We start from the raw sequence: 26,556 nt of genomic DNA on the forward strand, positions 1-26,556 counted from the left end.
GCATTCTGTGTGGTGGCCGCCCTGTCAGCCTGAGTTGCAGACTAACTACACTGAGTAGAGGGCCCCCAAGCAATTCACATATATATGAACATATATATGGGCAAGGGATGGACTTTTGTTGCTTCAGTCTCTGTAATTTTGATGATGCTTCTTTTTGCAAAATAACTTAATCTATCCTGCCCAACACATCATACCTTCTATAACTGGTAAAAATCTGCACTCAAGTTCAGCTGATCTAAAAAAGTATCTTTTTTTGGGCAGCCCAGGTGGCTGAGTGGTTTAGCACCGCTTTCAGTCAGGGTGTGATCCTGGAGACCTGGGATTGAGTACAACGTCGGTCTCCCTGCATGGAGCCTGCTTCTCCCTCTGCTTGTGTCTCTGCCTCTCTCTCTCTCTCTTTGTCTCTCATGAATAAATAAATAAAATCTTTTTTAAAAAGTACCTTTTTCTTTGAGTTCTCTCAAGGATCTCCAAAGTGAATTATGTGTTCATAATAAAACCTATACTTTAAGACAAGACGATTTCAAATCTATTTTACTAACTTGATGGAAATCTATTATCATAATAATGGTATTATTTTAATAACATATGCGATAGTAATCGTTAAAAATTATATTCTTTGTCCAGGTATCTATTTATATAAGGACATATGCAAGGAAATAATTTCTTATTCTAGCCAAATTATAAATTATTTGCTCTGTGAAGGGAGAGTAAGGTAAAAGTAAGGATTTAGTAGGTTTACTGAAATATTAACCTTCATTACCCATTTTAATTTAGTTCTCCAAATCTTGCAACCTTTATTGTGCTGGAGAATAAGAGAGTAGTTTGAAATATTCCTTGTGCATTCTAACATTTATAACTGTACATTTATAATGATAAGAGATGGGAGAGTACATGCAACAGAGAGATAAATGATAGATACATAGATGGAAATGCCAATAAATTAAGTCTTCAACAATTCTGTATTGTGCATTAATTACATGGAGTGTGCAAAGATGACAGGAATGAAATACAAGATCCTGAGGATATAGCAGTTAACAGAACACACGTGGCCTTTATCATTTATGGATATAAACATATAGATGAAAATATCCGAAACTGAAAAAAATAATTAAAACAGAATTGAATGATTATCTAGTTAATTGGCAGAGCAGATAATCATCACAGGTCTTCAGTTTGTAAATGGCCTTTCTGTCACATTAAGCTTAAAAAGTTCAATGTTTTAAGACATCCTGGCACAGTATTTACTGTTATGGCAAATTTTTGAGTGAATACAAAACAGGGTTACTAATCAAAGTGATGTGGAATCAGATATGTAGCACATTTACATCAGTTTGAACAGTGGACCTTGTGAATCTAAGCCTCACCTGCTTCAAAGGCTGAGAACATATTTCATCATTAAGGTTCATTTCTTGCAATTTTAATTTTCAAAAGCATAATGATTACAATTAGGTTTAAGCTAATGACACCTGCCAGGTGCATATCCCACCCCACTCTCTTTTTTTTTTTTTTTTCTCTAAACAAGTTAGGAAAAAAGCCAACATCTTGAAACTCAAGCAGTTATTAACACAATACCAAGCAAACTCTATTACAAGTCATCTCATTTAGGCCAGAAGTTCATTTACAATGCAAGTCAAACCAAACCATTTACAATCTGTATAGAAACTCTGCTTGAGGGGCACCTGCTTAGTGGTTGAGCATCTGCCTTTGGATCAGGTCATGATCCTGGGGTCCTGGGATTGAGTCCTGCATCAGGATACCCACAGAGAGTCTGCTTCTCCCTCTGCCTGCGTCTCTGCCTCTCTGTGTCTCTCATGAATAAATAAATAAAATCTTAAAAAGAAAATAAACTCTGCTTGATTCAGTATTTATTCTCTCATGGACAAGACACATATGCACACTCATAAACACTCTACAAAACACAGAAGTGTTTCTGTGTTTACATTCAAATTAAAGGAAGAGCTTGGGGCTCCATAGAGAAACGGGGCTGTTTGGGGGTAGCTATTAAAATATATTTTAGGGAGAAAGGGGCACCAAGAAACACTTTTATAAATTTTATAAACTATCAGAGGAAAGGGCAAAAAATTAATATTAAATTTATTTTATTGCATACTAGAATCCTTGGTTGCCTTTTTTAAGATCACCTTGGGAAAAAAAAAATAAAGGAAGTGGTCGTTATTCCATTTATACAAAGAGATCATGGTTTTAGACACTGAAGCAGGAAGGCCATCTCAAGACGAGAACTTAAAATTCTTTCCAGCAGAATAATGCTTCTTTCTGTGTATATGTGTACCTGCTCAGTTTGTACTGGGAACTGTTAAGTCATGAATCTAAGAAAATGGTTATACCACAGTTTTTTAAAGCAATGTATATTTGCAGATTTCAATCACTGAAGACCTTATCTCCTATATTTTCCAAAGCATAATGACCTCTTTTTCTTCTGAGACAGATTTCTCACATATAATTTGTACTTAAGGATACTGAAGAGAAAACCACAACAAAGCTCTGAGTACCTTGCTACGGTATATAACACAGCCTGAGTAGTTGTCCACAGAAGATACCATGAATTTCTACTCATTCTCTATCAAACTCTCTTTCTTCCCTCCCCTTGCCTGACCAAATATTTTCAGTTAGGGGGTACTGTTTTCTCTGTCACCTAATGAGTTAAATTCTTATTGCATAAAATGAATATTTTCTCCTTTTTTGTTCAGATAGACAGATTTGAATCCAAAAGATTATCTTTAAGTGGGCAAACATACTGTAGTGTCAATGGAGTAATTTATATATTCTATATCAATGTTACTCAATTTTTTTAGAGATTTTATTTATTTATTCATGAGTGACACACAGAGAGAGGCAGAGACACAGGCAGAGGGAGAAGCAGGCTCCATGCAGGAAGCCCGATGTGGGACTCGATCCCAGGACCCCAGGATCATACCCTGAGCCAAAGGCAGATGCCCAACCGCTGAGCCATCCAGGCATCCCAATGTTACTCAATTTAATTTCATGAGAGGAACAACTGCCCCACAAGATGTTGATTATATTTTCTAGGATAAAATGCTTTGGGCCAAATCAGTTTAGAGTATTCTATGTTATACAATATTGCATAGGCATCTTTACTGTAAAATTCAGAACCTCTAATGTGCTGATATGCATTTTAAATGTCCAGGGGATAGATGGTATAAAGACAACTTTAATCCAAATTGGAAAAGTATTTTGGGCACCCCCTGAAATGTGTCTAATATAAGTTGTAATGTCTCAGGTTCTTCCAGGCTATATTCACGTCTCATGTGAATCCATGTCTCATCATAATCTGATGCTACTTATTGTTTTATCATGTTTATTACATATTCACTATTAAAGAAATAGGATGCATGCAATTTTGTAATTTGCCTGCTTTATTGATCCTGAGCTCAAAAGTAGATCCAAACTATATCTTTCATGCAATAATGTGTAGGTAAACAAGACACTCAGCATCAATGAGCAAACAGTAAATCAATCACATTTCAGTAGCTCATAAGGAAAAACTCGAAGGGAATTTCTAGGAATAAGCATTTCAAATATTTATCCTATACTCATGATGCAATATAAAATGTCATGTTGTTGAAAATAATAAAAATTGGAAGCAAATAATTAAGTATCACAAGAAGAGAAAATGATACTTTCTAATGTATGCATTATTCAGAATGTACTTTATAGAGCAAGGTTGGTGATGTCCATACTTTAGGTCTCCTATTTCTCAACTTGGCAACATGAGGGCAATACAATCTGGAATATTTCATCTAGATCTATATTTCTACTCAAAGGGTAATACTACTAGACATATGCCCTAACATTAAGAAAAGATATAATAAGTAGTGTTTCCTTGAATTTATGCAATACTTTAAAACTTCATGAAATATCTATTGTTATCTTGAGGGATACAGAGGTCTCATAAAATATCATTTGGGAGGTCTTATTATGAGCTAGCTACCCTCTAACTAAACAATTATAACAGAAGGGCATATTTCAATGCCTTTGCCAACTAACCATGAGAGGCTCCAAAATATAATAAACGATTATCTATACATATAGTCATTTCATCTTTCCTCCCATATGCTTCACATAGATGCAGCTTTTATTGTGAATATTCTCTCGTATGTATATAAATGCAGTTAAATTACTTAAACTCTTTGAGCTAAATAAGAATAGACCTCGCTCATGGAGTTGCCATGCAGTTCATATGCTTTACACCAACAAGGTAAATTCTGCTTTCGTCTTCTATTTTAATTGTACTTTTCCCTAGAATTTATGGCATAAGGCATTAGGGGAAAAGGACTCATGCAAAATGTGATGCTACCTCCTGTCATAACCATGGAATATTACTTTTCTCCAATAAGATCTCAGAAATGGTCATCACGCTGTTGGCCTCAGTCTGGCCAAGTCTTAGGAAAAGAAGGTGAGCAATTTAGCTAGATAAGAATAGCAACCTACCTACTCCAGTTTTCTACTGAACTTTAAAGTTGATGAACCAATAAATATAATCCAATATTAGCAAAACCCAGAAATAGCTCTTCAGTTAAACCTGCCAAGAACAAATGCCTACTTTACTTTCCTGTGATATATCTTGCAGCAAGAGAATAGCTATCTAAAACATGAATGGATAAAAAGGCAGAAAATCAATAACTATAATCCAATTTTTTAATCTTTAAGCAAATTTTTTATGGTCTAAATATATCTGTGTGTACCACAAACATTTTACACGTATAAGTTCTATACATTTCATAAAATAAAATAAAATGACTATCAAAAGGGAGCAAGGATAGATTATTTAGATAAATTACACACTAGATGATCAGAAAATCTGGTGTCAAGAAGCTATCTGTTGCAACAGAATGCAACACCTGTGTTAGGGACTGTAGAGCACAAAGCTGGAAGGAGCCTACATCCTTGATGATATCATAGAGCCTTTATGACATACTAACCTGAGGTTGCCTAACTCCAGGCTTCCATGACATGGAAGAAAAAATTCTGTTGTGTTTTAGTCACTGTTATATTGAATGTAATCTCAAACTGGTACACTTGCCCTACTAGCAAGTTCTGTTTAAAAAAAAAAAAATCTGATCACAATCTCTATGAGTTAATGGCATGACCTTGTTATAAAAAATGTACAAAATTAGTAGAGAGATATAATACTTACAGCAAATAATCAAATAATTATTACTTTATACTAAGTGCTTGCAAGATTACTTCTGAAAGACTGTATTCTTATCTACATGTAATATTTTAAAGAATATATTGACCAACCATAGTGAATCCATTCATAAAACAGTCCTGAGGGACATGAAACCTGTGCCATATGTTTGGGAGGGAGAAATGAGAGAGAACTTTTAACTCAAGAAATAGTATTTGGACAGACACAATACTTGTCATGGTACTTGAAAGACTATCAATAAAAAAAAAACTTATTGTTTAATCCTTTTTCATAGCATAAAACTATACTATTCTGCAATGGAGAATGTTCTACTGAAGGGGTAGGGAGTTTCTTATTACCTGATGCAGTGAGTTTCTTACCTCCCGAAATATGGAAACAGATGCTGAATTAGCAGCTCCCAAGAATAGCACAGGAGGTATTCCTACAACTCATGAAAGACTTATCCATACGGTTTCTAGGAGTCACTCTAATACTTGGAGTCTTTAAAAACTCACAAATAAATAAATAAATAAATAAATAAATAAATAAATAATAAAAACTCACTAATCATTAAAAGAAAATGTAGAGAAAACAAATAAATTGGCAGTCTTTATGAGGACTTAAATGAAGTAAAGACATGATAAGAAATTAAATACAATAGAAAACAGATCATATAGGAAAAATGTATGATATATATGTATGAATATATACACATGCATACGTTCATTTATGAATAAAAACTACATCCATTTTTTTTCAGAAATTGATTTGAAGGTTAGACTAAAATGCACATAAAATAGAGACATCAGAGTACATATATCAGGAAAGTTGTATTTCGATTTACATAAAATAACACTCCAACTATCTTTGTGCCTTTGGTCCTGCACACCTTCTCCATTCTCCCACCTCCATGTATATTTTGTTATCACTCTGGAAAAACAAAAGCAAAATCAAAACTAGCACAAAAGCAATAATAATCACAAAACCACAAAATTAAAAAAAATTAATCACAAAGCAAAACCCAATGAGCTGGCTATATGAATTCATGGAAAAACACTAAGAGACACAACTTAGAAGAAAATATGCCCAAAGATCTGTGTAGAGTAACCCCACAAATACACAGTATTCTAATATGTTCACCTACAGAAGCTCCAGCCTCAATCTCTGAAAAATAGTTAAGAACTACTTAACTAATACTTCAAGATAGACATTCCTACATTGCTTGACATTCCCCTCAGGCATCTGGAAGATATTTATCAAAATACATGAGCCACAGAAAATGGCCAGACATGAATGTGCACTGGCTGAACTACCTCCCATTACTGATGAAGTGAAGCTGACGTGCCTAATTAGTTTACTCCCATTTAACCTATCCTACAGTCCTGCTTGAGAGTTCAGCCATGAAGCTGTACGAGGATGATGATAACAATCACGGGACACATTTCTTATCATTTACTACATTTTCTGCCTCAGTAGCTGGCAAGCCTACATGCCAATCCCAGAGATCATCATTACCAAACTCCTTGTATATTACGCAGCGTAATATACAACATGGCATGCAATCCACAGTGAATGTTTATGAATGAGTAGCATGAGTTCATGATAAAGTTTTGGGAGAGAAGCACACAACAGTTTACAAATAGCCAGGCCTATGTATCATTTATGCAAACCAACTACAATCAGAAATCATTTTTATTTTTATTTTTTTAGAAATCATTTTTAGACAATGGATACAAAGTTGCAGGGAACATAGGAATTCTTTTATTCAGGAATATACTGCAAAAGATTATATGAATATAAAAAAATAAAGTTATTTTTTCCAGTGTATTATAATTATGTTTGGTGGTATAAGAACATTACAGACAATTCTAAAAATGAAGACAAGAAGGGAAAACATCCATAGCTCCAGCATCCCAACACAACCACTGCTAACACTGTGTATTATAGCCTTTGACTTCTTCAGCTAAATATGTATTTTATATATAATAAGACTGTAATGTAATTACTATTTTTTCCTCACTTCTTTTAAATTGAAGCATATTCCCATGATTCACATAAGATCAGTAAAAACACTATGACAATTGTTGCAATGTAATATCTAACCAGTGTTCTGTTCTAAAAAATTCACTATTATAGAAAGCATTATGACTAACAATCACACTGTAAATAAGTAAATAAACAAACAAATATACATATATATATTTCCTCATTTAAAATGATTCTTTTAAAATAGATTCTCAGAAGTGGAATTTCTCAAAAGCATGGGCATTATAAAGCAGATCTACACATGCTGAGTTGCAGGAACTGCCTTTAAAGGTCAGAATATCTCTTTTTAAAATACTTGATAAAGCTGATATCAAAGAATTTGATTTCCTAATACAGCTGCATATTTACAGAGTGCTGGCATAATCTATCCTTTATGGTTATTAAGTTCAGAAGTTCAGATTTGAATTATAAGAGTAATACAGATTTGCTCTTTTGAGCAGGGAAATGTCTTTGTTCTCACTTTGCTTTGCAAACTTTCATAAAATGTCTGTGCCTACATCACATTCCCTCTGGGTTTTACATTTTATTAGGAAATAATCATGTCGTTCAGTTAAAAATGTAGTGACTGGAAAATATAATGACCCTTTCCTAGTTAGTGTTTTTTCACTTAATTCAAATGTACATATCTACAGAGGAACCACAAAGAAATTCCTAAGGAATGCTTTGGAAATTTCATACATAGTAATGGGTCAGTGGGGAACATATCTTGCAAGCAAGAATGTTAGTCCTTATGAAATCATAAAATGTTCAAGCCCCTAGTCTTTGGTATATCATTAAACACACACACACACACACACACACACACACACACATAACCAAATCCTGAATTGTTTCCACATGTGTATTTGTCTACTATGAGAAAAGCCTTAGCTTAAACCTACTCAAGTTCCTGAAATGTGTAAGTCATTTAATCTCTTTCTAGGTAACAGTCCTAAATTGCTAAAGTACCTTCATTATAAGATAGTCACGAAGATTTCATGTGAACACTGTTATAGAAAATGTAAAAGTATACACAAACGTGTGCATTTTCAATATTAAATATTCCATTTAAAAGGTGTAAGCAATAATAGAAAATGGAATTATGATAGCAAAGTCACTTTTATGGCACATGTGAGTAAAGAAAACAATTGAGAGACTTGAAAGTGTACCTAAAAATAGTACCCTGTCTTGGTCATAAAGAGATTAATGCATTAATCTTTTAAAGAGCACGTTTTAGACCTAAAAGTTTCTAATCACTGGGAAAAAAATAAAATACTGGCCACTCTGCATCCATTGACATTTCACATGTAAATGTGAGATTGTTATTTGTGAATCCTTCTATCCATTTCCCTCATGTCACATAGCCCCATGAAGCTGATTCCACCCCTTCTCAGAGGCTAGAGGAGTCTGGCAGGGCCCATTAGAGCCTTGCAATCCCTTAGCCACAATGACTGACTGAAAGACAGATAGGTCATCTCATATGATGACTGCAGATTTGGCCAAGACTACATGAATAGAGAGAGAGGTATTCTCATTTCTCATATTCTTATATATGAAAGAGGAAGGGCTATAATTGCCTTGCAGGGTGCGGAGAGAGTCTGTCTCAGACTGGACAGACAACAGAAGAAGGAAGCAGAGCAGACTGATAGGAAAGAGAAAAGTTAACCCTGAGATCCTAAAATTAGCAATGCTTTGGTGTGCCAAAACCTTCCATTCACCCCTCCACATCCAGCCTTTTCTGTCTTGCTCAGTGGGAGGACAGGAGACTGCATGTGTAACAACCTTCCCACCTGTCCTCCAGCTACAACAGTTGCAACAACTGCAAATGGGAACAAGAGATGGGAAAAAGAAAGGCAAAGAAAGTAAGGCTATTTCATTATCTTGAGGTGCTGCAATAGGTCTGCTGTGTACCTTCACTAAAATCCCTGCTCTTGTCAGATGATCCTCTCCACAGGGATCTATATTCAGGTCCCTATATCTACCCTCTCCCAGTCTTTAGGCTTACCAACAGCTCTGCAGTCCCTGGGCTACTGCACTCTCTTGTGGCTTCCTTCTATCCTGCCCACAACTTTCTGCATATTCCCTTTAATATCTATTTCTCAAATTTCTCAATCTGAGTGTTCCATCTGTTTCCTGCTTTGACCCTTACTTGATAAACCAGTCCTACCCTGGATGTTTCAATTACCTGTGCAGGTACAACCCTATTTTGTTCTGTTCTAACTAGCGCAAACTATTTTTATGTTGCTTATAACAGGAAGAATCCTAATAGATGAAAGCACCCCTGTTTTCTGTGCTCATTGATAAATTCTGAAGTCTGGCTTCTCTGCAAGTGATTGAATTTATTGAATGAATAAGGCAAAAGGAAATTCAAACTTATAGATGGCAAGGTTCAAGTAAGGTTCTTTAAGAAAGCAAAACTACTTTCTGGTTCAATGGATGCTCATTGTAAATACAAAGAACAGTTAACCACAGGAAATAATTAAGCTGCTTAATAATCTTATTGTAAATCATGGCTAAATTAAAATGATCTCTCTGTTACTTATTTCCAACATAACCTCAGAGGTTAAAGCACTAAATGGGGGCAGCACGGATGGCTCAGCGGTTTAGCACCATCTTCAGCCCAGGGGTGATCCTGGAGACCCAGGATTGAGTCCCACGTCAGGCTCCCTACATGGCGCCTGCTTCTCCCTCTGCCTGAGTCTGTCTGTCTGTCCGTCTCTCTGTCTCTCTTTTTCTCATGAATAAATAAATAAAATTTTAAAAAAAGCACTAAATGGGATCAAAATGAATAACTAAATGAAGGAATGAACAAGTGAATTTTTATTGCTGTATGTATTTAAAGTCTGTAAAAGCCTTTACATACTTTAAGACACAGGTAAGGCAAAGACTCTAGACTGTTCATAGGTTATACCAGGCTGAATAGTGGCCTCAAAGATATCCAGATCTCAATCCTTGGAATCTGTGAATATTTTACCTTACATGGCAAAAGGAACTTTGTAGATGTGATTAAGTTCAGGATCTCAAAATGGAGAGGTTATTTTGGACTATCCAGGTGGACTCTCAATGTCCTCATTAGAGGGAGGCAGAGGAAGATTTGACTACCAAAGAAGAAGGCAATGTAAGGACTGAAGTACCTAAACTGACTCTGGAGAGGGAAGAAGAGGCCAGGAGCAAGGGATGAAGCTGTATACACTAAGAAAGGAAAGGAAATGGATTCTCCTCTAAAGCCTCTAATGGAAGCTGAGGCCTCCTGGAACCTTGATTTCAGCCCAAAAAACTTCTGACTTCCAGAACTTTAAAAGAATTAAGTGTGTGTTGTTGTTTAAAGCCAAAAACAGTGTGGTAATCTGTGGAAGTAACCATAGGGATGTCATACAGAGGTATGTATCTGGAGGGCTGTTTTAATCCCAAGGAATTAAATGTCTATCTACAGTTATAATTTCTAGGAAAATATAGAATCACCAGTGAGTTATTCTTTCTACATCTTTATACATGGAGGACAATGACATATATTTATTCATTCAAGAACATTTATATATTGATTTAGTTAATTGGACATTCTGCAAGTGTGTCTACCATTGTAGTCTTTCTCTTGTAGATGCTTAGATGATGGCAATCACACTCCTCTAACTAGTTTTGCAAAGTTACCAATCCAGCTCCCTAGAGACACAAGCTCTTAATGAGTGCTCAAGTAAGCTTATTTACAGAAAGATCTAACTTCTCAGAATCTCACTAGTGGCTTTTAAACCCAAGTTTTTGATGGCTGGTTGGTTTTTGGAGTCGCATTAGTTTCTTGATTACTAATCTGGATCTCTCACCAAACAAATTTATGTTCAGAAGCTTTAAAAATAAATAAGAGAAAAAAAAATCATTTAGCCCCTGAGGGCCACTAAAAACCAATCAGCCAAAAATACTTTGCCTAGCATCTGAAAAAGTGAGACATCTGTTTGGGACTTGGTTTGGCATGCTACAAGAGTGAATCCTGGAAGGAAAAAGGAAATGAATTGCTTGGCATACAATGGGATGGGAATAGGCCACTCACGGGACAACTGAATACAGACGGTATAAGAAAGCAACTTCCCACTCAGGAGCTATCAACTAACAATTACTAATGAAGGAGGTACCAAAGGGAAAAACTTGGTCCAGTTGTAAAAGCAACCAGATGACTTCTGGGCAGAACCAAAGAAACCTCAGAGCTAGTCTCTAAAATGGGCCAAATATTAACTAGTGAGTGACCAAATAGCATTTGAAAGAAAAGAGAAACAAATAACCATTTACCTGGCAAGTTCAAATAAGCCAGTTCTGTAGAGGAAATAAGAAGTGTGAAAGAGTTGGAGAAAAACCGGTAGGGACTATCAATGACTCAAAGAATCACACTGAGCCTAGAAAAAAAGATATTTTTAAAGAAGCACACAGTAGAGTGTTACAGTCAACCCTTGAACAACACAGGTGTGAACTCCAAGGGTCCACCTACATGCAGATATTTCACAGTAGTGTGCTTTAAATGTATTTTTCATATGATTTTCTTAACAGCATTTTTCTCTAGTTATTTTATTGTAATAATATAGTATATAATAGAGGCAGCATAGAAACTATGTGTTAATTGATTGTTTAAATAGTGAGAGTGTGCTCTCACTATCGTAGCTTTTCTTTAGTTCCTCAAACTTTTTCTCACCTCTGCCCTTTGTGCAACTCACTACTCTTATTAGATGATTATTTTTCCTATCAGAGAACAAAAACAACCAGTTTACAGTTCAGCATGATAGGCAATTCTATCAGTTAGGAATATCCTAACTATAGAAGCTTGGAGGGATATGACTATCATTTCCCTGTCATCATATCATTAGATTTATGTTCCTTTTTCTTTTATCAAGATTATGTTAAGAAAGTCCATTATTACTGTGCTGTATATAAATGTTTTAGGTATCTGAAATATTGGAACAGGACTGTGTAATAAATAATTAGCCTTATCCAAGAGAGGTCTTATCTTTGATCTTGGCTCCTAGGAGGTGATCTTGGAATCCTTAGAATGTCCTTCCTAAGAAGATATAGTCTCTGTTTATGTGGGGGCTTTGGCCAGATGACAGAATTTAATGGTGTGATTTATCATGAGAGTTTTGGGTCCTTTGGTATCAGCTTGATATCTAGAGGAGCTGGAGAATAAAGTTTGGGCATGAAGGTAGTCAACCATGTCTATGTGACCAAGCCCCAACAAAAACTATGGATGCCAAGATTCAAGTGAGTTTTCCTGGTTGAAACTATGAGTTACCCTGTGTACTGTCACATATCACTGTCAGAAAAACTACTGTTATCTGTGACTCTTTGGGGAAAGGACCCCTAGAAGCGTCACATTTGGAACTCTCCTGGACTCTACTCCACATATCTCTTTTCTTGGCATATTTTAATTTGTATCCTTTTGCTGTAATAAGCCACAACCCTAAGTATTGTAGCTTTTAATGATTTCTGAGTCTTTCTGGAGAATTATAGAAACTGAGAGTGATCTTGAGATCTCTGAACTTTATGAGGACAATTTTTCTAAAGTCAGTTTAGAAATAAAACAAATTAGGGTCATCAACAGAAGCTTTGGTGGCTTGTCTCTACAAGTACAGCTAAGTACATTAATAATAATACATTCTATACATCTTAATAATAAGTACATTCTAAGCACTGTACTTATGCTAGACAGAGAGGTTGAGTTCAGAGAAAAACAGCTGGGCAAGGAGCCTAACTCCTGAACAGAAATGGAGAGCTTAAAAGCACAGTGAAATGAGGAAGGCTTCATAGTGTCCAACCTTCTACCTGGGCATCCTTAAAAGAAACCATTTTGTTCATAGATCAGAACAACTACAGAGAAGTTTAAGCACACTGGCATTTAACAGCCATTGCCCTAAGATAATATTTTCCCTTTCTTTTTCTTTCTTTCTTTCTTCTCTTTCTTTCTTCTTTCTTTCTTCCTTTCTTTCTTTCTTTTTTTTTTTTTTGTCTTTTTTGAGAAAGGGAGAGCACATACATGTGCCTGAGTAATAGTGGGCAGGGAAGCAGGAAGAGAGGATCTCAAGCAGACACCATGCTCAGCAAGGAGCCCAACACGGGGCTCGATCTCACAACCCTGAGATCATGACCTAAATCAAAATCAAGAGCTGGATGCTTAATCAACTGAACCACACATGTGCCCCTAAAATAATCCTAAAATGCAGTGGAGTAAACCCTATAAGCAAAAGAGAAAAGTTTAGAATTTTTCACCCTGTCACAAGGATATAGGCATTTGTTATTTGTTTTAAAGACATGATGATTTGAATGATGGGATACATGCATTTAGACCCAGTCTTAATAGGCATAACAATTACTGTGCAATAACTATATATAGTATTCTACTCAGGCTATTTAACAAATTTCTAAGAGTAATTTAGACTACATGTGATTTCTACTTACTCCAACTTCAGCCAAAATATAACTCCACCGAAGTGTATTTCTCTGTTATTCTAATTGTCCAGGCAACAGAGACATCTTTTTTACTTTTACTTCCCTGCACCTTCTCGGGGCTGCCTTCCCTTCACCCCTTAGGTTTCAATTTAAACGTCACCTCCACAGAGAAACCTTCCTCTACTCCTATCAAAATTTTATTACCCTCAGTTCACAGAGATGTTTTTTCCTATTGTACCTGATTTTTCTTCTTATAGCAAATATCACAACTTATACATCTATATTTCCATTTAGTTTTTTAAATATCTGTCTCTAAAAATGGACTGTAAATTTATTGAAGGATAGATCATTCCTTTTGGCTTGCCTCGTATCTTCAACACAAGAACTGCACCTCGCACATAATGCCCCTCAAAATAGAGAAACAAATTATTTAAATCATTTCATTTAGCATTTGAGCAGGTAGCAGTGCTCTACATAGATTTGGCTTGTCATTAATAAATCCACCCTTCCTGGGGATCCCTGGGTGGCGCAGTGGTTTGGCGCCTGCCTTTGGCCCAGGGCGCGATCCTGGAGACCCGGGATCGAGTCCCACGTCGGGCTCCCGGCATGGAGCCTGCCTCTCCCTCTGCCTGTGTCTCTGCCTCTCTCTCTCTCTCTCTCTGTGTGACTATCATAAATAAATTTAAAAAATAAATAAATAAATAAATAAATAAATAAATAAATAAATAAATAAATAATAAATAAATCCACCCTTCCTTTCTGTGCCTTTTCATGGGCTTTCAGGTGTTTGGATATTGTAAATACACATCACACAAGGGCATAAAACCAAAGATTTTTCCAATGAAATCTAGCATGTCTCATGAAATAGACTGTGAAAACATGGTAAATAAATCAACTAACTCACACAGTATCTACCTTTAGGAGGAGAACCAATCTAACAACAAGAGAAACGGGATAGAGAAGGACTTCAACAATTGGACAGGTGCTTGATTATACTAGAGTTTTCTTTGACTCTATTTCCTGGTCTGCAAAATAGTGAAAGAAATTCTCACCTCTCAGGATTGCAGTGAGGGTTATTGAGATGATATAAACAGAGGGTTTAAAATAATAGTTCATGTATAATATATTTGATAAATACTGGTTCTCTTTACCTTATCTCACCTATAGAATATTGATAAGAATACACAACTGCTGAGTACTTGCTTAGTCCTGGGAACTGCCATAGGTACTTTATATGGGTGTATTTATTTAATTTTAACAACTCTATGAGGACAGTGCTCATATTATCACATGTTCATATTCACAGAGGAGGAAATGGTACACTGCCATTAAGTCATCTGCCTAAGGGCACATAGCTCATAAGTGACAGAGGTGGGTTTCAGAGCCAAGTTTGCTCCAGCATTTGTGCTTTCAACCAACATGCTCTGCTGCCTTTTCAAGAGATAAGTTAACTATCACAGAATTACTTCTCGCCAGGAAATAGTTATTATCTCATTTAGTTCTTGCAATAGAGAGTAGGGTATCCTTACTCTAATTTTGCAAGAACTTGAGACTCAGGCAGATCCAGTGACTTATCCCAGATCTCTTAGTTCAGAAGCCACAGAACTGTAATTTGAGAAAATGTGTGTTAAATTTCTTACTTGAAAAGAGTATTTGCTGTCTTATAGGACTTCACAGATGCCTTATTATATCAAACCCTTATGTATGGCTAACTATTACAAGATATCTCCAATGGTACACACACCCATGGACACTCTCATGTACAGAAGGAAAGGTAATATTCTCACTGAATAAATCTACTTCTGCTAATTTTATTTTTTTATTTTTTAAAAAATTTCATTTATTTATTCATGAGAGACACAGAGAGAGAGAGGCAGAGAGAGAAGCAGGCTCCATGCAGGGAGCCTGACGTGGGACTCAATCCCAGGACTTTAGGATTACACTGTTGGCGGAAGGCAGGCACTAAACTGCTGAGCCACCCAGGGATCCCCCACTTCTGCTAATTTTAAATGGTTATTAATATTATTTTATTATTTGTCTGAAAGGAAAATAGACCTATCTTTATACCTATTCAGTTGTTACTATTTCTAAATAATATAATAGTATTACTATTAATAGTAATAGCAATAATTGGTACTAAAATCTTAGTACTAATGGATTTGTTACAATCACTCCTATTTTTAAAATTTATTTATTTATTTATTCATGAGAGACACAGAGAGAGAGGCAGAGACACAGGCAGACAGAGAAGCAGGCTCCCTGCAGGTAGCCTGATGCGGGACTTGATCCCCAGACCTGGATCACTCTGAGCCAAAAAGGCAGATGCTCAACCACTGAGCCACCCAGGTGTCCCTCAATCACCCCTATTTTAATCAATGACAAAACTTATAAAACCATAGCCTTAGTGACTTATTACCTTATGTTTGTTTATTGATTCACTACTTTAGCAATGATAGGAATAGGCACATCAAATAAGGATTGAACATTTCTGTGATACTTCTCTATAATTGCTTATCCCCAAATGTCCTCTCTAGTCAAAGAAATCAGTTCTGTTATTTCAATATTTTGTGAATATTGGTTGATTATAATATTTTTAACAATATTTTTATTTAATTATAAATATAATACAGAAATATCTCGAAATACAGAGGAAAACCTAATAATCTCATTACCTTAAAGGGACCCATCAGTTTATTTTTTAACTGTGTTTTTAAAATTAAAATTTAACTGTTTCATATCATGAATGTAACTTCAGACCTTACATGGTATCATTGTTTTCTAAAGCATTATTGTTATGATTTCACAATATATCATTAAGTAAGGGCCATATTTTATTTGACCATTACCCTATTATCTTATTTTGGGAAATTGCTAACAAAGTTATGGTCTTTTATTTGTTATTTTAAAATTTTTTTTTAATTTTTTTATTTATTTATGATAGTCACAGAGAGAGAGAGAGAGAGGCAGAGAAACAGGCAGAGGGAGAAGCAGGCTCCATGCACCGGGAGCCCGATGTGGGACTCGATCCCGGGTCTCCAGGATCACGCCCTGGGCCAAAGGCAGGCGCTAAACCGCTGCGCCACCCAGGGATCCCTATTTGTTATTTTAATAAACATGTTTTAATAAACTTCTTGATAAATACAGCTTTTCCTATATTGGAATTATTTTCTTAGGATAGGTTTTTAGAAATGAGAGTGCTAAACCAAAGGGTGTGAAAACTTTTTTTTGTGGATCTTGCTATCTTGTTCTCAGAAAGTAACACTCTACACTGTAAAACTGATCGACTTTATTGGACGTTCCACTGGAAAAGGAAAAGAAATAAAACATATTCAGTAGCTGCAAAAATAATAGAGTTCTCATTCCTGGCAGGGAACACAGGTGGGATGATTATTAAATCCACAGAAATGTTCAGAGAATCTTAAATATAGGCAGTTCTAGATGTAGTGTGGTGATTCAGAACACAGACTCATTTCTCCATAGAAAGCCATGTTTCAGCTAAACTTCAGATGGGTTGCAAAGGCTTATTTGATTCATAAAGTAAATGAGCTATAGCAGCAACAATCCCATAGAACTTCTCACCATGTAGTTTTAGAGGCTCCCACTCAGGCCTCCACTCAGACATTGAGCACATCTCTCTGCCAAATGAGGGTGTGAATGGAGAAATTTACACGTCTAGATTCTCACACTTGCCAGGACACAATAAATGGAGTAGGCAGGAGAAAATAGTCTCTAGTGTCAGTGGGGAAATAATTAAAAAGAGAGTCCTAGAATCCTAACATTTTTAAAAATATTATTTATTTATTTACTCACGAGAGACACAGAGAGGCAGAGACATAGGCAGAAGGAAAAGCAGGCTTCCTGCAAGGAGCCTGATGTGGGACTCGATCCCAGACCCCGGAATCACGCCCTGAGCCAAAGGCAGATGCTCAACCACTAAGCCACTCAGGTGCCCCAAGAACCCTAACATTTTCAAAATTAGAGAGCACGTTTGATACAACACAGTACAATCTTCTCACTGAACAATGAAGAAATTAAGAAAGCTTGGGCGAGCAGTGAGTTCTATACAGTGTAACCTGCCCTGTAGGCCTGATGTTCAAGTGAACTTCTGCAGGCCTGGGGATGGGGTCTTGGGCATAGCTTGTGGTGGGGAGAGAAGACCAGCAAATTGATGCAGCACATGAAGAGGCCAGTGCAGTGGTCTGCACAGAGGAGAGCTCTTATTAAATAAATAAGAGCTCTTATTTTTATTAAGAATTAGATAAATAAATAAAAATGGGGACTAAATTGAGAAATTAAACAGATGCAATTGAGAAAGCAAGGCAGGAAACAGTGTGAAAAGCAGGTGAAGCTTTGAAATATGTACTCTGTTTCATTTGGGTTTTTCTTCCTCTCTGTTTCCCTTCCTTTACTTTTATCACAATTCAGGTGGGCTATCAGCACTTGTAGCTCATGGTCTCTGAGGAGGTACATGCCATGTGGAAAAGCACAGGTCCAGTTAATTCTTTCTGGCTTTTGTTTATCAATAGCCTGAATGCTTAGGAGAACTGAAAATGTCTGCTGATATTTGGAAGGATAGAAGAAGAAGGATAGGAAGGATAGAAAAAGCAGAGTGGAATAAACATTCAGGATGAAAAAGTTAGCCTCAGGCTGGCTGAAGAGAGGAGAGGTGTGGTAAGAGGACTGAGCACAGGTAGCCACTCACTGTCATCAGGTGTAGCAGCTCTGCAGAAGAATGACAAGGGACTGGAAGCCCTTGACACAGGACCTCAGCAACCAGCCCCAGTCAACAAGTCTGACTGCCGAACCTGCAGGAACTGCAAGGTGGAGATTTCAATATCTGGATAAACAAATGATTACTGTCCACATATCTTCTGCCTGTGACATCATGGTGTGCTATAAATCTGGGGACTGTGGCCCAACACTGAAGCACTGGGGAAAAATTCAAACTCTACCAATGACTTCAGTTAATATTTTTTCCAGACTATAGACATACAAATATAAGAATACCAATTGTATGAGCTATAAAAAGTAAATTTTGGCTTTCCTGAGATTGAGACTAAGATACATACCTAAAACACAAGGTTAACTTGCTCAGAAGGAGTGAATTTATAAATGTCTGATCTCCACCTCACCCTCTTAATACCTTTCTCAGAAGACAGTTGCTTTTAAATTAATTATTATTCTAAATGCAAATCTGATCATGCACACTGAAACTCTTCCTTGTCCTCAAGATAAATTCCACACTGCTCTGACTGGCTCTTCCTGAACTTCTCTGCATCAACTTCAAGGTCTATCTTTGCTCAGTCCCTCTTTCCTTTGTGCTGCAGGGATGTCCAATGACTGGCAAGCTGACAAACACAATTTGCATTCCCAATAGCACATGGCTTCACTGTCTTGAATGTCCTTCACTTACCTCTTATGCACCAGAGCCCCATCCTCCCCTGCCTGTCATTTCTTAACTCTGCCTAATGTGTGCTCAGCCATCAAACACAGACCTCAACTCTCCTGAAACTTGAAACTCTCACTTGAATTCCTAGGAAAGGGCTGTGTGGTCCTACTCTGCAACCCCATCTCATTCAGTGCTTATTGGTCCCCCAGCACAATGCTGGGCACAGAGTAGTACTCAGTAAATATTTATTGAATATATAAGTAACTCTTGCAAGTCAGCTATGTGACCTTGCATTCAAGACCCCTTTTCTGTAAGTAATCAAATAAAAGAATGATATTGACCATGTGATAAGATTTTGAACAGCAGAAAAATCATAAGAAACCATTGAAAATCATGGAAGAGGAGAACTGCAAAGGACGTGATGTGACCCCCAGCCAATCTTCCCCAACCCTTTTTCAAAGTAGAAGCAAGGGATCCCTGGGTGGCGCAGCGGTTTAGCGCCTGCCTTTGGCCCAGGGCGCGATCCTGGAGATCCGGGATCGAATCCCACGTCAGGCTCCCAGTGCATGGAGCCTGCTTCTCCCTCTGCCTTGTGTCTCTGCCTCTCTCTCTCTCTCTCCCTCTCTCACTGTGTGCCTATCATAAATAAATAAATAAAAAATTAAAAAAAATATTTAAAAAAAAAAAAAAAAAAAAAAAAAAAAAAAAAAAACAAAGTAGAAGCAACTTTTATCTTATATCCCAGTAACTAACATGAAGCCAGTACACAGAAATGATGGAGGAGGGAAGCGAGGGAGGGATTTTAAGTTCCTGAGGTTAATTAGTGGAAGATTTAGGGCCAGGCTTCCCTCTCTCTGACCACTAGCTGAGCGCTCTTCTAGAAGCATTTAGGGATTCTTCACTCACCTGTGAGAAGAGGTTTCTTGGCAACATTATTCCACTGCTTTTCATTATATGTTGTTTTAGATTCAGAACACTTCTGTCATATGAATGTAGGCAATTAAATATTTTCCACATGAGCCATTCCCTCTTCTGGCAGAACTCAAATTGTTTAATAACATTGAGGAAGAGAAAAAAACCCTCCCGGAACTTCATTTTTCATGATAAATTAGATATTTGGTGATTTAGATTAAACTTGCAGTGGCAAATAAACTGCCACCACATCCCTAGACATATACACTATGGTATGGATGTCAGATCCTTTTTAGTAAGTTTTCAAAATGACTCTCAAATATGTAACGACATCATTCCAGATTAAATGACAGTTTTGAGCATGTGAAAACCCTAAGCAGCATTTATCGGAGTTAGAGACACTAATATAAAACAGTGAATAACCATGCCATGCTTAATTTGCTGTTCTTTTTCATTTCCCTGCAGACAGCTCAGTGTCTCTTTGCTGTTTAGAAGCGTGTTTTACAACACCTCCATGAGCATTTCTGTCTCCATCTGGGCAGGTATGATCCATTTTGCCTGCTACTGAGTTCTCATTGCCATCACACAGATTTGCAGTGCAAGGAGAGACCTGTTGTCCTGGCTTCCTTCTAATAAATGTGTTTTGCTATGATCTGGGGCTGCACTTCACATGCCTGTGCTTAACCACCTCATGTTCTGTCTGTGGCCACAGGTTCATATGGTGAAGCAAAGAAAAATGAGAACCCTTTTGGAGGCATAGCATAGTGTAAAATTGGTTTTCTAATTGTTTGGCTCCAAGTTAGGTTCAGGAAAAACACAGGGCTAGAATTTAACTGATTATCAAATATGGTATATCAGTCAATGATTTCAAATGTAAAATGTTTTTATGTTGAGGTAAAACTGATAAATGAGGCAAATATAAATCGAATAGGTGCTTTAAAAAAATAAAAGGTAGGAGGAATGCCTTGCAATCTAATTTTCATTGAGCAAGAATGAGTCATATTCAAGATATACTTATGAACATATACTCCTTGTTCCTACAGTCTTTTTTTCCTTTTAGTTAGTTTTTTTTTTTTTTTTCTTTTTGAAAGTAGGGGAGGGGTAAAAGGAGAGAGAATCTTAAGCAGGCTCCACGCCCAGCACAGAGCCCAATGCAGGGCTGAATCTCAGAAACCTGTGATGACCTGAGCTGAAATAAAAAATCAGACACTTAACTGACTGAACCATCCAGGTGCTACATTTTTCCCTTAATTTCTGATGTAGGGTAGTCCCTGGGGCCCATCATTATAATCATTCTTTTTCTCTATAACCTTTGTCCATCTGACTTAGTTCTAGAAAACAACTTCTATTCTATAGTAATCCAAATATCCACATTCTCCATTTTGTCTCCAGGAACAATGACTACCACTTATTGAGCACTTACTGTACTTAAGATACTGTGCCATGCATGTTACAGACATTATCTCATTTAATACTCAGAAAAATCCAATGACTTTCAAATCTTTACCTCTCTTCAAACTTCCTGAGTCCCAAAATATTTCCTCTAATTGTCTAACAAACTTCTCAAATGCAACCTTTCTCCAACTAAGCCAACAACCTCTCAAATGCAACCTTTCTCTAACACAGCATTTACTCTAAGTCAAGAACCAAGGACTTATTCTGGTCTCTTACTTCTCCCTCCTGACAACATCTTGTTACAAAGCTTCATGAATTGAGATTCTGGGGTTGCTCAGTGGTTAAGCATCTGCCTTGAGCTCAGGGCGTGATCCTGGAGTTCTGGGATCGAGTCCCACATTAGGCTCCCTGCATGGAGCCTGCTTCTCCCCCTGCTGGTCTCTGTATCTCATGAATAAATGAATAAAATCTTTAAAAAACAACAACAAAGCTTCATGAATGTACCACCTAGATACTTAACTCTCATTTACTCCACATAAGAACTCTTTACTAATTCATGCATAGCTATTTCCAAGCATATTTCTTGTGTTAACAAATTTATTCCTTCTGTGTTCAGACATTGGGAAGATATGAGCAGGAGAAGACATGTCCATATATATGAAAGAAATCTGATGGGCTATAGAGTAGGTCCACAGGTGTAACTCAACTAATGTGAGTTCACTGGTGAGTTACAGATCAAGACTACACAAGGTAGAGTTGTCACACAAAGGAAACTTTATTTGAAGCAAATAGGCAATCGCAGGGAGAAGCTTCTAAAGCTCTGACTCTCAGAGAAGAAGTGAATGGGTTCTTTTGATTTAGGGTTAGGATGAATATTCAGAAAAGGGGATTTAGTCATCACATGAAAAGGTGAGCATAAACTGCTCAGTCCTAGTTAGAAAATAAGCCTATACAGGCATCCTACCTCATGTTAATGAAGTTTGTACTCTTCTTAGGGTGTGGACTTTAACAATATAATGAAGAAAAGTAACAAACAGATGGCAAAGAAGAAGGGGCTATGGGCAGGCTGTCAGAGCCAGTATAAACTGGATGGGGTCTTGAGTTGGTAATCTCAAGTTAGGAATGAATGCAGGGCCTTTCTGACTTGAGACCATACTGGGAGATTTAACACTGATTTATTGTCTCTGATACAGTGAGGGTACTTCCTTGCCTGGTTGAAACTGTTAATTTTTGCATTGCTTTTGTTCCCTTAAAATCTTTACTAAAGTTTTTGTTTGTTTGTGGTGTTTTTTGTTGCTGTTGTTGTTTTTAATTCTGACATCTCCTAGGAAGCTCTGCAAGAAGTATCCTTGGACAAATAGGGCATAGATCACAGAAAATAGCTGGGGGCCTTAAATTACTTCTCTTTCTTCTTCTGGAAATTCCAAACTCTTTCTGCTTATATAGGCAGGCTCCAATGATTTTATGAAGATATAGAAATATCCTGGGGAAAGGAAAGAGGAAGACTGACAGGATTGTGAAAATTTGGGGAGAAAAGATACATTTAGCTATGTGAAAATGCTGTTTAATAAGTCACTAACCTTGGTTACTGAAACGTTTTATTTCTCTTTGAATCATTTTTGGTCCGCACATGACTTTCAACTCCTATTACATTGCTTTATGCTGATCAACATGGCTGTCTTTCAAGAGAACATTATCCTTCAGCAAAAAAAGAACCAAAAGGCAGTATGCCCAGATAGTGGCAATCATTTGCAAATAGACAAGCTAATGAGTCTCTCAGAAAGAGCCTCTAAATGACTAATATGAGCTAGGAAGGTCCATCAGATAAATGCCTATTTTTGTGCATCTTCTTTAATTGACTTTGACTGACAAGTTGACTAATAACTTTGATGTCAAGGGCTTATGTCTTTTCCATTCTGTCACAAGCTGTAAACAAATTCATGCTGAGTATGATAAAAATGAAACTTTCTGTGTTAAAGGAGAAAGGAATACTTTCAATTGCTAAAAAAAAATTCAGGTATATTTTATTCTAGATATTTATATTTGGTATTGCACTGTACATACACTTTTATACATTTAAAAAACTTCCTGTTAGCTTTGTTCTTTGAAACAAAGAAAAGGATAAAAAGGTAAAACAATAAAAGTAAAACAAGAAAGAGTTCAATTTATTTTGAATTCAATTTAAACTTTACAGCATGATATTTATATGTCTTAATCTAAAATTGCTTCAATTTCCCCAGTTCTACAAGGGGTGATTCAATTTCAGATTAATTCAGATTGTCTCAGTAATAGAGCTATTGTCTGCTAAATAAATCCATCATGATAACAATGCTGTCCATTTAAAGTAGAATGTTCTCTGTTTTCTGAGATCTGAGGTTTGATACTGGTTTTGATTTTGCTAAAGAATAATAACATTGCTTTATAATTCTTACTTTAAGAGAAACTATGTCAAAATCCCAAAGAATGATATCATCAATACTGGTCTTGAGCTTTTATTTTAAAATACTTTTTTTTCTCAAATTAAATACAAAAAATACAAAAGAGGATATGTATGTATTTGTGACCTACAAATTCCTAGGAGATATTTTCAGCAACTGATGTTAAGGAAGGGATTAACACCTTAATCATGATAAAGGATTTTCATTTTTCAAATTTCTCAATACCTTTACAATTATGAAGACATTCAGATGGGATAACAGCATGATTTTTTTTAATCCTTACTAGTGATCTCAAACAGAACTGTCAAACCATTATGTGCTAAAAAGTGCTCATAGTGCATTACTCTGTTATTTGACCTATTTTTTTTTTCTTATTACATTTTGTGGCTCTCCTACAGTTAAGATATAGAAAGAGATTTAGAATGGGATAGTGAGGAAGAAGCAGCATAAAAGTTAAATAACGATATATGATAAGGCTTGATGTATACAAACACTTGGAATTTTTTTGTTATGTTTACATACAAAGTAGGAATGCTTAAATTCTTAATATTAATGATGAGGATCAAAATATGCATAGTGAGGATTCTGTTCACATTCATTTGGTAAAAAACAATCAGCAGCTATATCTAAACCAACTTGACCAAGAAATATGTGTTCTGGATGCATAAAGGGGTTAATTATAAGGTGTGTGTGTGTGAGCTTTAATCTTCATTAGTTTTAACATCTTTAAAAGTTGTTTCTGGTTGTTAAGCTTATCTGATTACTTTATAATAAAGTTGTTCACCAGAAATCGAAATCTTTGACTCTGGTTAGAAAAACTTCTGTTAAAGTTCAAAAAAAGCTATAGTTTTATAAGGAAAAGAGACACTGGTAGACTTTATTAGAAAAACAACAAAGTACTACATTCTAGTAGCTAATTAAAATGTACAAAAATAGAATCCTATTAGACAAAATAAGTATTTTGTTCTACAAAGATAGATAGCAAAGCAGAAAAAGGTATGAACTCAACATGAATAAAATTAATATTAAGACCAATAAATTTCTTTCATGGTTCAGTCCTTTATTCAATACAAATAAGTTTACACAATATTTCTATTAATTTCCTTCAGGGGTAGAAATTCAGTGAAATCATTAGGAAACTAATCTTCTTTCACCACCTGAAAAGAATGCTTACATTAAAGCCTTAAGTTCATACCCTTTTTCTAATGACAAGTCAGCAGTCAGAACAAAAGCTATATGTGAGAATTCTGAAGGAAGGTACTTTGACAATGGTGTTGTGATGTCTTGAGACAAGTCTTGTGAAAAGTCAGTGATTTGAGTGGACAAAATAAGTCACAAAAATATGATAGTGATGCTGATGAGGATATTCATAACTTGAGTGCATATGATGTGTTTGCTTGTCATTTTATTTAAACCAGGCAAATAATCCTCTGAAGAGGGCAGCATACATATCATTATCACTTAATGAATGATGAGACTGAAGCTTAGAGAAGTTAAGCCCTTTGCAGATGGTGAAATGGAGCTATATTATTGTGGAAAATCAATGAGCTCTCCACTGCGTGGGAATACAGGGACTTTCCTATTTGGCCTGAACTACTTTTTCTATAAAATAGTGATAACAATAACTATCATCAAGGCTTTTTGAGTGTATTAGTGAGATAATGTATATATAGGGCTTGATATATGGTTAACAATACTACTAATAGGGAATCCCTGGATGGCTCAGTGGTTTGGCACCTGCCTTCGGCCCAGGGCATGATCCTGGAGACCCGGGATCGAGTCCTGCATCGGGCTCCCTGCATGGAGCCTGCTTCTCCCTCTGCTTCTCCCTCTGCTTCTGTCTCTGCCTCTCTCTCTCTCTCTGTCTCTCATGAATAAATAAATGAAATCTTTAAAAAATAATACTATTTTTATTATTATCACATAACTAATCAGTTATATTTAAACACATTGTATTGGTCAGCTGGGGCTGCTGTAACAAAATACCAGAGTTGAGGTGGCTTAATAGAAATTCATTTTCTTATAGTTCTGGAGGCTAGAAATCCAAGACCAAGGTTCTGACAGATTTGGTTTCTGATAAGAGCTTGTTTTCCTAGCTTACAGACTGGCACCTTTTCTCCCTGTGTCCTCACATAGCATTTCTTTGTGGATACATACTCCTGGTGTCTCTTCTTTTAAGAACACCATTCCTATTTGGATTAGGACCCTATCCTTGTGACTTCCATTAACCTTAGTCACTTCCTTAAGGATCTATCTGTATATATGGTCACATTGAGAATTAGAGCTTCAACTTATGAATTTGGAAGGAATGTGTTCAGTCCATAACATTCTGTTTTCTAGCCCCTAAAATTCATATCCTTCTGGAGCACAATACATTCATTCCATCCCAACAGCCCCCAAAGTCTTAACCCATCACAGATCTCAGGAAGAAATTAAACCACCAAATAGGGATTGTTTAATAGCAGGACACTGTGATCTGTCATATTTATTTAAGGCCAACTTATATTTAAAGTCAACAAACTATTTTTTTCATTATTTTCCTTTACTTATCTAATTTCAACAAATTTCATCTATGTAGCTGTATATTCCTTTCACAGTTGCCTGGGAACACATGTGGTGCAGAAAGAGTGACCATGCAGTGAGTAAGGAGGAGTGCCTTATGGTCTGCAGTTAGAAGGCTAGACTCTAAGATGCTGAGAGTGAAGAAATAGTCATTCACTCTTCCCTTTGCTGGGACCTCTCTCAAAGACCAACTACTCCATTTGCCATGGAGGTTGATGTCATTTTTCACAAACTGGCCT

At 36.4% G+C, this 26,556-nt stretch overlaps 1 protein-coding gene and 1 long non-coding RNA gene across 11 annotated transcripts in view; one reads left to right on the plus strand and one right to left on the minus strand.

Moving 5' to 3' along the window:
* The window catches only part of LINGO2 (leucine rich repeat and Ig domain containing 2), a 1,132,704-nt gene that overhangs the window by 878,353 nt on the left and 227,795 nt on the right, over positions 1–26,556 (minus strand). The gene's annotated exons all lie outside the window — the stretch shown is intronic.
* Positions 4,373–15,395, plus strand: LOC144321728 (uncharacterized). Its single transcript, XR_013387271.1, has 3 exons — positions 4,373–4,438; positions 7,407–7,489; positions 15,289–15,395. It is a non-coding gene; the product is annotated as an uncharacterized LOC144321728 (long non-coding RNA).

The sequence above is a fragment of the Canis aureus genome, chromosome 10, assembly GCF_053574225.1.
Source record: "Canis aureus isolate CA01 chromosome 10, VMU_Caureus_v.1.0, whole genome shotgun sequence".
NCBI lineage: Eukaryota > Metazoa > Chordata > Mammalia > Carnivora > Canidae > Canis > Canis aureus.